Source organism: Drosophila biarmipes, unplaced genomic scaffold (assembly GCF_025231255.1).
Source record: "Drosophila biarmipes strain raj3 unplaced genomic scaffold, RU_DBia_V1.1 ptg000016l, whole genome shotgun sequence".
Lineage (NCBI taxonomy): Eukaryota > Metazoa > Arthropoda > Insecta > Diptera > Drosophilidae > Drosophila > Drosophila biarmipes.
In genome coordinates, this window is record NW_026114534.1 from 778,828 (window position 1) to 792,562 (window position 13,735).

Sequence of the window (13,735 nt, forward strand, 5' to 3'; positions counted from 1 at the left end):
TGGTTGAACTTTATATAAGAAGTTCAACACAACAAATAAATTATGCAATTTTATTATCGAATCATCAAGCAAAGGATAAGCTTCAGTGGATCGCAGTATGGCAGCTGCTCAACCACTTACAACACCTTGCCTGTTACAAAAGTCGTTTACAATTGATTCTAGGCTTTGTCATTGTATTAAATAATGCTTTTATATGTAACTAGCGCGGCATCAGGTGATCAAAGATCCTCCCAATTTACTATGTTACAAATTACATTGGCATCACATCCATTGTCGTTTAAAAAGTAAATTATAAACTTTAAATGGTTTAGAAGCCATAAAATGCAAATTGCCCCTTATTTATCATTGCAGTCCAGCACGGATACGACCTTAGAGGCGTTCAGGCATAATCCAACGGACGTAGCGTCATACCACTGTTCGCTCGAACAAGTATTGTGCCATTGGTCCGTACCTGCGGTTCCTCTCGTACTACGCAGGAATGCTGTCGCAACAACGTTTTGTCATTAGTAGGGTAAAACTAACCTGTCTCACGACGGTCTAAACCCAGCTCACGTTCCCTTGCATGGGTGAACAATCCAACGCTTGGTGAATTTTGCTTCACAATGATAGGAAGAGCCGACATCGAAGGATCAAAAAGCGACGTCGCTATGAACGCTTGGCCGCCACAAGCCAGTTATCCCTATGGTAACTTTTCTGACACCTCTTGTTAAAAACTCTTTAAACCAAAAGGATCGATAGGCCGAGCTTTTGCTGTCCCTGTGTGTACTGAACACCGAGATCAAGTCAGCATTTGCCCTTTTGCTCTATGTGTGGTTTCTGTCCGCACTGAGCTGGCCTTGGGACACCTCCGTTATTATTTGAGAGATGTACCGCCCCAGTCAAACTCCCTACCTGGCAATGTCCTTGAATTGGATCATACCTGAGTAATTGGAGTTATACCAAATTTTCAAATCAAAAATACATAAATGCACCGTTTTATTAAAGAATTTGTTTGCGATTATATAACAAACTCGTGATACTTTGATCAAGAAGCTTGCATCAAAACCCAATACCATAAGATATAATAAATATATCCGTATAATGGCTAGGAAATGATACACGTTCCATTTAATCAAGTAAGTAAGGAAACAATAAGAGTAGTGGTATTTCATTGGCGATACCAAACCGAGGTCTAATATCTCCCACTTATTCTACACCTCTTATGTCTCCTTACACTGCCAGATTAGAGTCAAGCTCAAAAGGGTCTTCTTTCCCCGCTAATTATTCCAAGCCCGTTCCCTTGGCTGTGGTTTCGCTAGATAGTAGATAGGGACAGGTGTGTCTCGGATCCCTCCGAACTTATTTAACGTGACGTGTTCCGCACTGAAGGGATTACAGCCACGGCATTCTAATATACCCACAAGGGAGTATATAATGCAAGGGTCTGGGTTAAGCGCCAAACCAACGCCCTGGACTAGAAGCTATAGCTATGTACATAGCAACCACCCCAGTAGCAATTTAAGTACTTGCTTGTCGGGCAAGCACTCCCCCTTGCATAGGGGCGAGATCTATCTAAAATCTCTACTGTTCTTTGGGTCGCAGCACCCGAGTTGTATTAACGCAACATCCACGTCGAGCCCGGGGACTCTACCCGCGATATAGGTGTCAACCACAGCCACCACGAAACTCCCACTAGGGGGCCGACCTCAATGAGTAGCCTTGGAGAACCACTCAACCCGTGGCACCGAAATTTCAGGCTCGGTGGGCCTCACCCCTTCAGCTCCGACAAGCTCGGATGGGGCAACCATGTCATATTAGTCGCCTCCTACGACAAGCAATGACAAGCTGTGGCAGTATTCTTCGCCGTTGCCACACGGCAAGGGGGTTTTGGGACTATTGTCCCGGCGCCTGCGGTTCATCCCTCGTCGCTTCCATCCTACGCCTCGAGAAGGCAGCATCAGCAAAAGCTCCTAGGAGACGCATCCGTTCTGGGGTCTCGACTACTCCTGCGACGTTCCATCGTTCTTGGACTCGAACAATGCCAAGGGCATCCAAGTCACGCAAATCGCTATAGAGGCGGCACTCACATAGTACGTGAAGCCAGTCCTCACTCTCCTCTCCACATGAGCATGCGGTTGTGGTGCTGAGGGTTCTACCATGGAGGAAAGCGTTGAACGACCCGTGTCCTGTCAGCAAGAATCCGGCTCTTAAGGTGAAGACAAAGTCCTTCCTCTTGTAGACGAACGCTGCCTCTGGGAAAAACTGGCGAGTCACAAAACCGTGAGCCGCTTGGTCCCATCTGAGTTGCCACTCATTTAGCAGACATTCGTCTAGCAGAGCCATCTTGGATTTCCAGTCCAACACAGACAAGTCCTGTCCATAGAGCCAGTCGCTCTCGTCCAGGGGAACGTGCTTTCTGAGCTTAAACTTCACTGCCATCCTGTGAGCATCTAAATCCATTGGAGGAGCACCAGCAAGCACCTGCAGTGCCACCGTGGACACTGTGCGGCATACCGGTAGGCATCCTAATAGGATGGTCCTCTGGCACGAGGTGAGGAGTCTTAAGGACTTGCCCTTGCTCGCCGCCTTGTACCAGACCGAGGCACCGAAGAGTGCACAGGGGACCATGAGTCCGCTGTATATCGTCCTCTTAGCACGGGAGCTGAGCCCCCAATCGACTCGGAGCACCCGTGCTAGCCCTCCGGCAACTCCAGCCAGCCGATCTCTGAGAGCAGAGATATGCGGGAGAAAGCTCATCCGCTCGCCGACTAAGATGCCAAGGTACCGGCATTTGGTGACGTATGGCAGGCTTGCTCCAGCAAACCGTACCGTCGGTCTCCTAGTGTCTGAAAGATTCCCTTTCAGCAACATGATTGCCGTCTTGCTGGTTGACACACTCACTCCAACCTCAGCTCCCCAGGCTCCCACGATGTCCATCAACTGCTCACCCTTTCGCTCCAGATCGGCACGGGAATTCCCATCGACGAAAAGTAGCAAGTCATCTGCAAACGCGCTCAGAGCACAATGTGGCTCCAGGCGCTGAAGCAGCACATCCATCAGTAGGTTCCAAATAAATGGACCACTGACGGACCCTTGCGGGCAGCCCCGTGTAACCGACACTGTGGCCGCTTCGTAACTGCTGATGATACTGGCACTTCGACCGGAGAAATAACTTTTCCACAAGTCTATCTCTCGACAGCCGACGTCGATAAGCCGATCCAGCACCGCGTTCCACTCAACATTGTCGAAGGCACCCTTGAAATCAACAAAGATTCCCAGCACCCTCCTCTCGCGGCTGGTGGAAACGGTGTTTTTAGCGTGCATCCACGCATCCTCAACGCAGCGTCCAGGCCGAAATCCAAATTGCCATCTGCAGCCATCCGGTAGCACATCCTTCAGTCGATTCACCATGATCCCTTCCAGCACCTTTCCGAACACTGGCAAAAGGCATATGCCACGATAAGAGGCAGGATCGCTCCTGTCCTTATCTGGCCCCTTTACCAGCGGTATCACTCTCGGGTGTTTCCACTCGGCAGGAAAATATCCTTCCGAGAGGCATCGAGAGTACAACTTCGTCAGGTGCTGAGGGATAGCACGCCATACCTCCTTGACGATCCCACCCGTGATGCCGTCCATTCCCGGCGATCGCCGGCTTCTCAGCTTCGCGACGCTGGTTGCCACCTCGAAGGCTTCGAGGGTCGGTGGAGCAGCAGGAGTTATACCCTCACGCACTGTGGATTCCGCAACAGGGAAGAAGTTGCGGAGGAGTATATCTGCGCAGTCGTGCCATGTCGTAAGTAGCGCGCCGTTCGACCTAAGACATCCAAGATCGGTTGTCTTTTTCCGGCCTCGGCATATTCGGTAGGCGTGCCCCCATGGATCATCCTTGTGCCGTCCCACGAAGTCCCGCCAGTTTTGTTCCTTTGTCATCAGGATAAGCTTCTTATACTGGCCTGAGGCAAGCCTTAATCCAGCGGCAAGTCGCTCAACATCGCCGGTGCCACTCCGACGAGCTGCCTGCAGCCTGCGCCTCAGTCTCCTGACCTCTTGGCGCTTGGTACTCAGTTCAGGATTCCACCATATTACGTTTCCCCTTGCTGCAGGTATCCTGCGCCCTATTACCCTGTCGCACACTTCATGTACGATGGAGCGAAGGGCTGACACATGATCATCCAACGGCGATTCCTCCAGTTCCTCGAGACATTCAGCTACATCCCTTAGTTCTACTCTGAATCTTCGCCAACTTGCATTGGAGAGCCTCCATTGCGGTACCGGAGCTAGGCTCTCAACGGTACTGCTTGGATCTGGAGTAACCTCAACAGTGATGATGTTGTGGTCACTCAGCTCCCAGAAGTCAACTCTCCATTCGTATGTTGCCCACACACGCGCTGCTTCGTTGGTGAAGGTCACGTCGATATCACTTCTGGAGCGGTGATTATCGAACGTGAACACCTGGCTGGCCGTATTAAGCACACAGACACCGCTTGCGATGATCCACTCGTCCATGTGCTGTCCCCGTTCGCGATTCAGACGGTCTCCAGAGTTAGCTGGAGTTTTGCTGAACCACATCGGGGAAACCGCATTCGCATCAAGTCCGAGGATTGTCGGTGTCCTGCTGGCTAGCAGCAGAACCGTATCCAGGTAGTCAGTGTAGGGCTGCAGGGCAGCTGAGTACTGGCAGTATACGGAGGACAGAAAAATGGTGCCGTATTTTCCTGTGACACTCACGCACACTCCATAATCCGTCGTCAATGTCTCGATGGGCATGCAGATGGCAGACGGGTCGTCCACGATGATGGCAGCTTTCTTCCTTTTGTCAGCGAAGATTCTCATGCCTCCAGGGAGTCCAGTGAGACGCTTGCCTGCGTCCACATAGGGCTCCTGAATGAGTGCGAACAGGTGGCCAGCATCTCTCATCCGCTTTGCAATCTCGATGACAGCGCAACGGCCTCGACCACAATTCGCTTGGATGAAGCTGAACATGTTAATGTCTAGCTTGCACCCTGGCTAGCACAGCGCTATATATCGGGCATCCACCCGAGAGCATATAGTGCCCCGAGGGTAGCCCTTTATGGCGGCAGTTACGGCAGTCCACCGCATTTTTGCACTTCGCCGCGACGTGGTCGTTCTGTCCGCACTGGCGGCAGACCTGGTTTTCTCTAGCGTACCGACACTCGCTGACTTTGTGGTCAAAACCAAGGCATCGGTGGCACGCATAGGTGCGCACTTGAGAGCGGCAGCGGTAAGAGAACCACTTGATATACACCCTCCCGCTTTCGAGAACGGCCAACGCCTGATCATCTACTTCCAGCGTCACGTTTATAGTGGCGCTGTTAGCTGCTGACCAGGGCTTGGTCGCCAGGACTACCGCCTTCTGGAACTCCTTCAGCGACATCTCCTCGAAGTTTTTCTCTTTTAACTCCATCATGAACTCATCCGGCGTCACAGTGGTGTCCACATCCTGTACCGTCACCCTGGGTTTTGCGGCAGTGTTTTTGGACACCTTAAGGCCCACCTCAGCGAATTTTGCGGAGGCAACGATTTTCGACATCTCCGCCTGCGATGGCGTGCGAATAATCGCGCCGCCCCGCTTCAACTCTCGCACCTCATGCACTCTGACGCCCAAAGCAGGCGCTACCTCTTTGCGGACCTTGTCCGCAATTTGCCTCCCTGATAAGGCCGGATCATCACATGCAACGACTGCCGACCAGGTCTCCCGGATTTTCCGCGGTGCGGCTACAGGGGCATAGGGGGCGACAGGGGCAGCAGGTGAGGCGATAAGGTGCGCGCCTCTAGCAGCGGCGGCTGCGTATGAGACGGCCGAGGCAACCGGTGCCTGCTTCTTAAGGCGGTCCTCAAGCACTCCAATCCGTATAAGGAGGGCTGCAACAACCTCCTCGTAGCGGTTGGCTACGGACTGCACCTTCACATTTGTGGCCGGGTTGGCATAGGAGACCATGAACATCCTACCGATCTCCGATCGGATGTCCCCCATCTCGGCAGCGACGGCACCATTACCTCTCCACTCCCTATCCGAGAAGGATTTTAGAGGACTGGCTGGTGCAACGAAGGTCTTCTCGTGTTCAGCAGAGGATGCAGCAGCGGCGGGGGCTGCGGGAGCGGCAGGGGCTGCGGCAAGGGCAGCGACAGGGGCAGCGGCAGCGGCAGCAGCAGGGGCAGCGGCAGCGGCAGCGGCAGCGGCAGGGGCTGTCGCAGTGTCAGCGGCAGTTGCATCCAGTGCCATCAACTTGCACCTAGAGGCGTCCCTCAGCGGCGCTTTATTGCGCTTACCTCTGGGTCGTCCTCTGCCCCCACTGCTTCCCCTACTACTAGCACTCTCACTGCCAGAATCTCCAACATCCATTTTGGGTGGCGCCATCCGCCGGTTATCGGCAGTTCCAACCCAAAAGCTTTTCCACCAAGGACTTACCCCTTTATTATCAGCTGGTCGGAAAGCTCTATCAGCTGATCAGCTGATAAAAGTTTAGCGATGACACAAACCGCACAGCTGTTTTAGGCAAAATGTGCCTAAATAAGCCTAACGCCTCTCTCAAGAGAGCGCCTCTCTCGTGACACACGTGGCGCAATGGAAAATTTCCAATGGGAAAAACCCAATTTCACCCGGTTTCACCACTTTTACACAGGGAAAACACGCGCACTGGGTTCGCAGGCACAAAACACGAATTTTCGTGCTGTTTCTAGCTTCGTATCTGGTCTCTATCAGTCAATATTGGCTACACTCGCGGAGCGTACGGAAAACACGTCTGTTCGCACGAGCAATCTAACACCGACGAGTAGATAGGGACAGTAGGAATCTCGTTAATCCATTCATGCGCGTCACTAATTAGATGACGAGGCATTTGGCTACCTTAAGAGAGTCATAGTTACTCCCGCCGTTGACCCGCGCTTACTTGAATTTCTTCACTTTGACATTCAGAGCACTGGGCAGAAATCACATTGTGTCAACACCCGCTAGGGCCATCACAATGCTTTGTTTTAATTAGACAGTCGGATTCCCCAAGTCCGTGCCAGTTCTGAATTGATTGTTAATTGATAATCGTTATAATTAATAAGAACTAATTGGTTTAACCCAATTAGTATTCTTAAAAATTTTAGCAAGAAAGTTCCACAATTGGCTACGTAACTAAACTATCCGGGGAACAAGTAACTAACATAAATGCTAGAAACTCTATTTACCCAGAACGAGCACATAAACCATGTTATTGTTTCCCAATCAAGCCCGACTATCTCAATCTTCAGAGCCAATCCTTATCCCGAAGTTACGGATCTAATTTGCCGACTTCCCTTACCTACATTATTCTATCGACTAGAGACTCTTCACCTTGGAGACCAGCTGCGGATATTGGTACGGCCTGTTGAGAAGTTTGCGTGTCCCCACCATAAATTTTCAAGGTCCGAGGAGAAAATATCGACACAACAGTATATGTCATGCTCTTCTAGCCCATCTACCATATCTCTCTGCGAAAGACTTCCATGGTAGTACGGCTATAAAACAGAAAAGAAAACTCTTCCGATATCTCTCGACGGCTTCTTTATGGTCGTTCCTGTTGCCAGGATGAGCACGAGGCCCATATTTAATAACAAACGGATACTCAACAGGTTACGGAATTGGAACCGTATTCCCTTTCGTTCAAAATTATTCAAGTATATTAATTTAGCTAGATTTTATATAATATATATATTTGTTTGGCATTTGTATTTTACTTGAAAATTTTCGGCTTTCGCCTTGAACTTAGGACCGACTAACTCGTGATCAACCACTGTTCACACGAAACCCTTCTCCACTTCAGTCCTCCAAGGTCTCATTCGATTATTTGCTACTACCACCAAGATCTGTACCAATGGCAGCTCCATGCAGGCTTACGCCAAACACTTCTACGCATACCATTGTACCTTCCTACTCACTAAAGTTTCAAAATTTATATTACAAGTAATATAAATCATCTACTTTAGCGGTAATGTATAGGTATACAACTTAAGCGCCATCCATTTTAAGGGCTAGTTGCTTCGGCAGGTGAGTTGTTACACACTCCTTAGCGGATTTCGACTTCCATGATCACCGTCCTGCTGTTTTAAGCAACCAACGCCTTTCATGGTATCTGCATGAGTTGTTAATTTGGGCACCGTAACATTACGTTTGGTTCATCCCACAGCGCCAGTTCTGCTTACCAAAAGTGGCCCACTGGGCACATTATATCATAACCTTGAACTTCATATCAAGAAAGTTAAGGTTCTTACCCATTTAAAGTTTGAGAATAGGTTAAGATCGTTTCGACCCTAAGGCCTCTAATCATTCGCTTTACCAGATAAGATTATTTTATATAATATTAAAATGCACCAGCTATCCTGAGGGAAACTTCGGAAGGAACCAGCTACTAGATGGTTCGATTGGTCTTTCGCCCCTATACTCAATTCTGACAATCGATTTGCACGTCAGAACTGTTTCGGTCTTCCATCAGGGTTTCCCCTGACTTCAACCTGATCAAGTATAGTTCACCATCTTTCGGGTCACAGCATATATGCTCAAGGTACGTTCCAGTTAGAGGCATAAATAATATAAATATCATTATACATAACTATATAGAACGCCCCGGGATTGTGTTAATTAGCTATAAATAGTTAAAAAACTAATCCCATTATTAGTCAAGTTAATTACGCTATTAGGTTTATATCCCAATAACTTGCACATATGTTAGACTCCTTGGTCCGTGTTTCAAGACGGGTCCCGAAGGTATCCTGAATCTTTCGCATTGTTAATCCTACAAGTGCATATAATAAACACAAAAATCAATGATAATTATGCCATTATATAATTCCGAAAAATTAACGCACTGTATTCATATAAATCTATCAGCACTTTATCAAATTAATAACATTTATTCTGTGTTAAAATGCAAGCAAATTAATTTGAATAAACTATAAGTTATATTTTATGATAAATTTGGTATGCTAATAGATTACAATGTCCTTATATGGAAAAAATGCACACTATTATCATAATATTGTTTAAATATTACAATTCTAATGATGAATTTTCCATAACGGATATTCAGGTTCATCGGGCTTAACCTCTAAGCAGTTTCACGTACTGTTTAACTCTCTATTCAGAGTTCTTTTCAACTTTCCCTCACGGTACTTGTTTACTATCGGTCTCATGGTTATATTTAGTTTTAGATGGAGTTTACCACCCACTTAGTGCTGCACTATCAAGCAACACGACTCTTTGGAAACATCATCTAGTAATCATTAACGTTATACGGGCCTGGCACCCTCTATGGGTAAATGGCCTCATTTAAGATGGACTTAAATCGTTAATTTCTCATACTAGAATATTGACGCTCCATACACTGCATCTCACATTTGCCATATAGACAAAGTGACTTAGTGCTGAACTGATTTCTTTTCGCTCGCCGCTACTAAGAAAATCCTTGTTAGTTTCTTTTCCTCCCCTAATTAATATGCTTAAATTCAGGGGGTAGTCCCATATGAGTTGAGGTTGTGTATAACTTTTATATGCAATTAGTTCTTTATATATAATGATAAAACATTTTATTAAATTCGTTATATTAATAATATCTGTATATAAATGGCATTTGTTTGATTTAACGAATCAACGAAGAACAATAATATTGTCAACGGTTTTCTATTTTCTAATCATTAATAAGAGACAATTCTAGATAAATTTTTATGCTAGACATTTCTCAGTATCATTTGATTGAAAAAGAAAATATTTCTCTTCGTTTTTCACATTCAAATTATTTACTAATGTGAGATAATGTTTTTCATATATTTTTTAATATTATGAATAAAATAATTAAATTATTATTATCCAATAATATACCATATGCTTATAAAATTTCATTATAAAATTTGTATAAGCAACTTAATTAGCATAGTCTTACAACCCTCAACCATATGTAGTCCAAGCAGCACTATAAAATTAATTAAAGTACATAACAGCATGGACTGCGATATGCGTTCAAAATGTCGATGTTCATGTGTCCTGCAGTTCACACGATGACGCACAGTTTGCTGCGTTCTTCATCGACCCATGAGCCGAGTGATCCACCGCTTAGAGTTTTATAAATTGGTTTCTTAATTTTGTCAAATATGTTTTTATTGAAAGAAATTAAAAATACACCATTTTACTGGCATATATCAATTCCTTCAATAAATTTATTTTTATACCTAAAACGAATGCTGCGAAATGTCTTAGTTTTATATAACCAATATATATCAAAGTATTTCTTTTTAAATTGCATTTATTGTAAATAAATATATATATATATATATTAATACTTTTTTAGCGATATAAATTGAAATTTATATAAAACATTAACCTGTATAAAACCAGGTACAACATTGTACATTTTAGGTTGTTGCATTATCCAATGTATGCGCATAACTGAGATGAACAATACATATCGCAACGCGTGTATATTATGGTCCATATACACACAGTATTTTAATTGTGTTTATATACAATAATAATTTAATATTATTATTTTAATAATTCGATTTGCTTGTTCGAATTTTTATTTGTTTGTTTTGGCTGCTTATTATTTCTCTCATATGTATTAAATACAATATATAATTTTAATATTTGCATTATTTCGATTTGCTTGTTCGAAATTTCATTTGATCTATATTAGATCATATACATTTTGGCAATTCATATTTTATTTGTATTACTATAATGTATTTATTATAATATAAACAAATATTTTATTAACGGTAAGGATATACAATAATAATTTAATATTATTATTTTAATAATTCGATTTGCTTGTTCGAATTTTTATTTGTTTGCTTTGGCTGCTTATTATTTCTCTCATATGCATTAAATACAATATATAATTTTAATATTTGCATTATTTCGATTTGCTTGTTCGAAATTTTATTTGATCTATATTAGATCTCATTATACATTTTGGCAATTCATATTTTATTTGTATTATTATAATGTATTTATTATAATATAAACAAATATTTTATTAACGGTAAGGATATACAATAATAATTTAATATTATTATTTTAATAATTCGATTTGCTTGTTCGAATTTTTATTTGTTTGCTTTGGCTGCTTATTAATTTCTCTCATATGTATTAAATACAATATATAATTTTAATATTTGCATTATTTCGATTTGCTTGTTCGAAATTTCATTTGATCTATAATAGATCTCATATACATTTTGGCAATTCATATTTTATTTGTAATACTATAATGTATTTATTATAATATAAACAAATATTTTATTAACGGTAAGGATATTAAAACATTAATGATCCTTCCGCAGGTTCACCTACGGAAACCTTGTTACGACTTTTACTTCCTCTAAATAATCAAGTTCGGTCAACTTTTGCGAAACAACCGTAACACGCAAGGCGTCACAGTGATCACGTCCGGAGACCTCACTAAATAATTCAATCGGTAGTAGCGACGGGCGGTGTGTACAAAGGGCAGGGACGTAATCAATGCGAGTTAATGACTCACACTTACTGGGAATTCCAAGTTCATGTGAACAGTTTCAGTTCACAATCCCAAGCATGAAAGTGGTTCAGCGGTTTACCCGGACCTCTCGGTCTAGGAAATACACGTTGATACTTTCATTGTAGCGCGCGTGCAGCCCAGGACATCTAAGGGCATCACAGACCTGTTATTGCTCAATCTCATTATTGCTAGACGCAATTTGTCCATTTAAGAAGCTAGTGTCCTTATAATGGGACAAACCAACAGGTACGGCTCCACTTATATAAACACATTCAAACACAATAAACATTTTACTGCCACCATGAATGAAGGCTATATAAGCTTCAACACCATAATCCTGAAGATATCTATTTAATATATTTGAGTCTCGTTCGTTATCGGAATTAACCAGACAAATCACTCCACGAACTAAGAACGGCCATGCACCACCACCCATAGATTCGAGAAAGAGCTATCAATCTGTCTTACACACTTATGTTCGGACCTGGTAAGTTTTCCCGTGTTGAGTCAAATTAAGCCGCAGGCTCCACTCCTGGTGGTGCCCTTCCGTCAATTCCTTTAAGTTTCAGCTTTGCAACCATACTTCCCCCGGAGCCCAAAAGCTTTGGTTTCCCGGGAAGCGACTGAGAGAGCCATAAAAGTAGCTACACCCAATTGCTAGCTGGCATCGTTTATGGTTAGAACTAGGGCGGTATCTGATCGCCTTCGAACCTCTAACTTTCGTTCTTGATTAATGAAAACATCTTTGGCAAATGCTTTCGCTTAAGTTAGTCTTACGACGGTCCAAGAATTTCACCTCTCGCGTCGTAATACTAATGCCCCCAAACTGCTTCTATTAATCATTACCTCTTGATCTGAAAACCAATGAAAGCAGAACAGAGGTCTTATTTCATTATCCCATGCACAGAATATTCAGGCATTTGAAGCCTGCTTTAAGCACTCTAATTTGTTCAAAGTAATTGTACCGGCCCACAATAACACTCGTTTAAGAGCACTAATGCAGGTTTTTAAATAGGAGGAACATATGAAAAAATACAAGTATCTAAGCACATGTAAGAACTCCACCGGTAATACGCTTACATACATAAAGGTATAGTACTAACCACAATTGTAAGTTGTACTACCCGTATGAAGCACAAGTTCAACTACGAACGTTTTAACCGCAACAACTTTAATATACGCTATTGGAGCTGGAATTACCGCGGCTGCTGGCACCAGACTTGCCCTCCAATTGGTCCTTGTTAAAGGATTTAAAGTGTACTCATTCCAATTACAGGGCCTCAGATATGAGTCCTGTATTGTTATTTTTCGTCACTACCTCCCCGAGCTGGGAGTGGGTAATTTACGCGCCTGCTGCCTTCCTTAGATGTGGTAGCCGTTTCTCAGGCTCCCTCTCCGGAATCGAACCCTGATTCCCCGTTACCCGTTGCAGCCATGGTAGTCCTAGATACTACCATCAAAAGTTGATAGGGCAGACATTTGAAAGATCTGTCGTCGGTACAAGACCATACGATCTGCATGTTATCTAGAGTTCAACCAATATAACGATCTTGCGATCGCTTGGTTTTAGCCTAATAAAAGCACATGTTCCATAAGGTTCATGTTTTAATTGCATGTATTAGCTCTAGAATTACCACAGTTATCCAAGTAACTGTTAACGATCTAAGGAACCATAACTGATATAATGAGCCTTTTGCGGTTTCACTTTTAATTCGTGTGTACTTAGACATGCATGGCTTAATCTTTGAGACAAGCATATAACTACTGGCAGGATCAACCAGAATAATGTTTTTATTCATATTTCATTCATATTTTTTGAATAGAAATTAGCAATATATATGTTGTTATAGATTTTATTTCTATCGAATACGGCCATTTTTATATAGCATTCGTATACGTTTGTTTTCCAATTTATACTTGTTTCGCCACTAATAAAAACAAGTTTTTATTGATGTCAAAAAGAATCATATTCTTTATAAACACAATATTTATTTTTCATATATTTTCTTTATATATGCACATTTCATTCTAAAATATCATTTTTGTTCGACATACATAATATATTGTATCCACACATGTACAATTTTTGTTTAACCAATATAAGATATTGAGTTAATCATTTGTATTTTGACGATAAATTTAAAATTTATCTATATATATCCATATAAGTCTCTGGTAATATATAAAATAGAACCGAGTGTATATATATAATTATTACTACTATATTTATTTCTTAAATA

General features: G+C 43.2%; 2 non-coding genes and 1 pseudogene across 2 annotated transcripts; all 3 read right to left on the bottom strand.

The window, feature by feature from the left end:
- Positions 1-56: 56 nt before the first annotated feature.
- On the bottom strand, positions 57-9,499 carry LOC127011983 (large subunit ribosomal RNA; annotated as a pseudogene).
- A 402-nt stretch (positions 9,500-9,901) lies between these two features.
- Positions 9,902-10,080, bottom strand: LOC127012027 (5.8S ribosomal RNA). Its single transcript, XR_007765450.1, has one exon. It is a non-coding gene; the product is annotated as a 5.8S ribosomal RNA (ribosomal RNA).
- Positions 10,081-11,284: 1,204 nt separating this feature from the next.
- On the bottom strand, positions 11,285-13,279 carry LOC127011917 (small subunit ribosomal RNA). Its single transcript, XR_007765375.1, has one exon. It is a non-coding gene; the product is annotated as a small subunit ribosomal RNA (ribosomal RNA).
- Positions 13,280-13,735: the final 456 nt, after the last annotated feature.